General features: G+C 35.0%; 1 long non-coding RNA gene across 1 annotated transcript; it reads left to right on the top strand.

Moving 5' to 3' along the window:
* Positions 1-2,490: 2,490 nt before the first annotated feature.
* Positions 2,491-3,761, top strand: LOC118681020 (uncharacterized). Its single transcript, XR_011396222.1, has 3 exons — positions 2,491-2,558; positions 2,696-2,971; positions 3,032-3,761. It is a non-coding gene; the product is annotated as an uncharacterized lncRNA (long non-coding RNA).
* The last annotated feature ends 401 nt before the right edge of the window (positions 3,762-4,162 follow it).

The following is a 4,162-nucleotide window of genomic DNA, read 5'->3' as shown; positions in this document are numbered from 1 at the left end:
GATTTTTAGTAGAAAAATTACTAATCTATTTATTTTCAAACAATATTCCAAAAAGTAAAGGGTTTAGTGGAAATTAAATAGACAAGTCTCGCAAAAAAATTTCCACATTTTCAAAACAGACTCTATTTGACAACTAACGGTATAGGCAACTGACCTATCCTTACTATCTTTAGGTTATACTAGATGGGTGATTTCTCTTCTGCTGTTATATAGTTTTTTGTGAAGCCAAATGAAAAATTCGTGCAGTTGGATATCAGCTGTTGTCAAAGCCCACTTAATATCCTTATCTCTTATAATATTAAGAGCTTTGTAATACTTTATAATTGTAGTCGAGGCGCCTTATTTTTCGAAATTACACTAAATCTTATTTAGAGTTCAAAAACGAGGGAGTTTTTATAAAAAAAATTTGATTGCGGCAATTCTTTTAAGACCCGATATTCTCAGCCGAGCCAGGTGCTTTGGGACAATTTATTATGTATATAATGTGAATGGATCTGGGGACAGCTACCCGATATCCTCCCCAGGAGGCGGTTTTCTCTCTATCAGCTCTATCAGTTTATCTTTAAACGTGTTTTTATAAAATTTTCCCGCACATTCTGTATATACTTCTCCATATAATCATCTACCATTTTTTTACAACTGACCAAAATTTTGGGTTAAAATAAGTTGTAACAGAAAGTGCTGCCATTTTTTTAAATTTTTGAGTTTTTTTCTTTGGTCATTCTACGGACAACATGTTACCTACTAGTAGGATTTTTTTATGCCCTGAACAGGGTGTATTAAGTTTGCCACGAATATTGTAACACTCAGAAAGAAATGTACACATATATATGGTATACACAAGTAAATGATCAGCGTGACGAGCTAAGTTGATAAAATTAAGTTTCGTTAGGAAAATCTTTTTTATTTGACAAGATATCTTCACGAAATTCGAGATTGATTATTGCCCAAAGCAACGCTATAAATATCTGAACGAATTTTCGGATCGGACTACCTTATGATATAGCTGCAATACAAACTGAGCGATAATCAAGCTCTAGTATAGAAACTTCTTTATATTTGAAACCGAAGTTAACATTTTTTCAGGTTTTGTTTGGGAGAAATCCGGAATCACTGCTACTCGAAAAAAATTAATTTTTTCCTTAAAAAATTTTACTGTATATTTTTAATATATACATAAATAAAACAAAAAAATTAAAGTTTTGAAATAATTAAAAACTAAATTTTTTTTTTAATTCCTGGCACACTTAGTTTGCCCCTTAATATTTACTACTTTCAAAGGGTTTACATCAATGGCAGTTTGTTCTGTGTGCGCCTAAAGCTATGCTTCACCAAAACTCAATATTATAGTTAGAGAATTTATCTAAACTAAATTTGGTGTGTTATGGAATATTTTTCTAGTCTAATGCATGCCTTAAGCAAATATATTGGTATAACATCAAGTATTCTTCAGTGGATAAAAAATATTGTATCAGGTGAATTATTAGACCACAGAGCATCAATTCACCGAACGTCACCAGTGCAACACACTTTTATCAACTACACTAAACCGAACTCTCTTTTTAGCTCAAATATGCTTTATTTTAAGCCATACGCATCGACGCAAAAAAGTATGCTTCACCAAAAGAAAACTTTTCGTTCTTCGCCAATTACTTGTGTATTCGCTAATTCGTTGCTTCGTTGATTTGTACCTTATACTGTCACGCCCAGTCGTTTCAACGATCGCTATTACTGCTTGGTAATTGCATGCCGTACCTCCAAGCATACATATCACATTACGCAGACATACTCGAGAAGCCAAGCACACACGTATAAGCTCATACACAGAAACACACACCTTCAGCGTTCTTTTACGGCGCGCGTCACGCATACAAAAGCGACAAAAACTGTTGTTGTGAAATTGGATTCCAGCATCTAACATCGCATTGTTATGAGAAATGAAAATTGAGAATTATTGGCAGCATGGCGGTGCATTGAAGCGTCTCTACGAGAGCCAGTCAGTCGAACGGAGCTAAGTCAAGCATTGAGCCAAACGACCAGTTGCCATACGAAACCGCCTGCATCATCACTATTGTAGTACATTTTTGGCTTATACATGGCATTTGTATGTATGTAAGGACCCCGGGGTACCACCCTTCATGCATTAAACTCTCCATTACATTTCGGATTTTAACAACGTTTTCCACGGTGATGATGTTGCACAAACAAACATTTGACTTGTTGTGTTGCCAAAGCGCGTGTCCAGCACAGGTGTTGCCATTCATTGTATTCGTATGTGCTGTGCGCGATGTCTACCGTTATTGCTATTTTCATTATTGTTTAAAATGCTTTGCAGCTCTGTTGCTTTCCGCTTCTTTTCCTCTTCTCTTTATTGTTATTGCAGCGTCCGTTGTTGTTGTAACGTTGGAATTGATATCTCGTTAGTTACGTTGTTGTTGTTGTTTTTTCTGTTGTTGCATGTTGTGATGACTTAAGAAATTATCCGAATTTCAGCTGTTGAATGACGAATAGCTGGTGATGGGCCCAAGCGGCGAAGTCATTTGCGCAATTTACAGTGGGTAAGTATAGCATAAAGTTATCATAAAAATTTAGTGAGTATGTGAATAATTTTAGAGGAGAATAATAAAATAAATTCTTGAAGAAAAGTACTTATGCAATTGCCTGTGTTGTTGTAATTTTTAATTTATTTGGTTAGGAAACTCAGTGAAGTCATTTCTCATCAAGTAACATGAGCAAATGGAAACTTTCTCTCGATCAAATAATACCTATACACCAAAAATCGACATCTCTATTTAGCAGTTGGAGCAATGGCATTATGACCAAGGTTTTGTGTCAACATGTGACAAATTGAAGATCCTCTTTCAAACGAATCTGCGCTTCTTAGACTAGTTCTAATTAGAATGATTGTTCCATGGTTGTCAACGAGGGTTTTGAGAACTACGATTTAAATCATGCAGACACTTAAATTCCGGTTCTCTAATAGCTCATATTTGCATATAGTCGCAAGTTAATTGTCTATATTTCTTTCTAGGACTGAAACCCGACTTTTTGTTGAATACGATGGATGAAAACTTGGAGGCATTTGTTTTGATCGCTAAATTATTTTTGTATATTTACTCAGCACTGAATACGCAAAGGTTCTGTTCCAATGAATCTGCTTCAGTCGATTTATTAATATTTCGGATATGTCATATAAAAAACTTTTAGTGTCCATTGGAGATAATATTATAGAATTTTTAGTTTTCAAGTTTAGGAGACCACTTTTACAGAACTACCATTTAAAATTGCCCGAAATTGGTGCTGAAGTTTCGAAACTTTTGTTTGAGTTGTTATCGAACCACGGCTACGGAATCGTTGCAAATGTTGCAGAAGGACTTTAGGGAGTCTACTTTATCACGAACGCAATTCTTTGTGTGGTCCAAGCATTCAGTGATAATCTTGAAGTCATTAAAAACAGTCAGTCGTCCATCCACTTCAGATTAACACGATAACATCGAAAAAGTTAAAGAAACAGAGCTTGAAAACCAGTAACCATCAGAGAGATAGCAAAGGATTTCAACATCACTTATGGATCGACCCCATACATTTTGGTGAATGTTTTAGATATGAAGCGTGTCTATGCTAGACTCGTACCAAAATATCAGAATCTTTTTCCATAACGACGACGAGTAGTGGTCGCAAAAGAGATGCTTGACAACGTGGCTGCGAACCATACATTCATCAAACGCATCATTACTGCTGATGAGACTTAGGCTTATGAATATGACGTCGAAACTTTGCAACGATTTAGCGACTGGAGCTCTAAAAATAAGCCGAGACCGATAAGAACAAAATTCGTGAGCAATGTATCTTAGGAAGTGCTACCAGAAAAGTATTTTTAAATTTAATTTTTATCACTCATTTCACTTCTTCATGCTTTGTTAGATAATTTGCTAATTTTAAATAGTTCAAAGAGAGAATTGAATATACAAAATATTTTTTTTGCAAAGTTAAGAAGTGTTCTTCAACAATCTTCTTAACAAAAATTTCTGTTAAATAAACTACGTTAAGGTACCCACTGTGTCGCAATGAAATACATACGAAATTTCATTTGGCTGTCATTCGTATGGGACTAAAGGAGTGAACAATAGCAGCTAAATGACTTTGGTTTCGTATAACCAAC

The sequence above is a fragment of the Bactrocera oleae genome, chromosome 4, assembly GCF_042242935.1.
Source record: "Bactrocera oleae isolate idBacOlea1 chromosome 4, idBacOlea1, whole genome shotgun sequence".
NCBI lineage: Eukaryota > Metazoa > Arthropoda > Insecta > Diptera > Tephritidae > Bactrocera > Bactrocera oleae.
The sequence above is the reverse complement of the archived record's forward strand: the minus strand, read 5'-3'. Positions and strand labels throughout refer to the sequence as shown.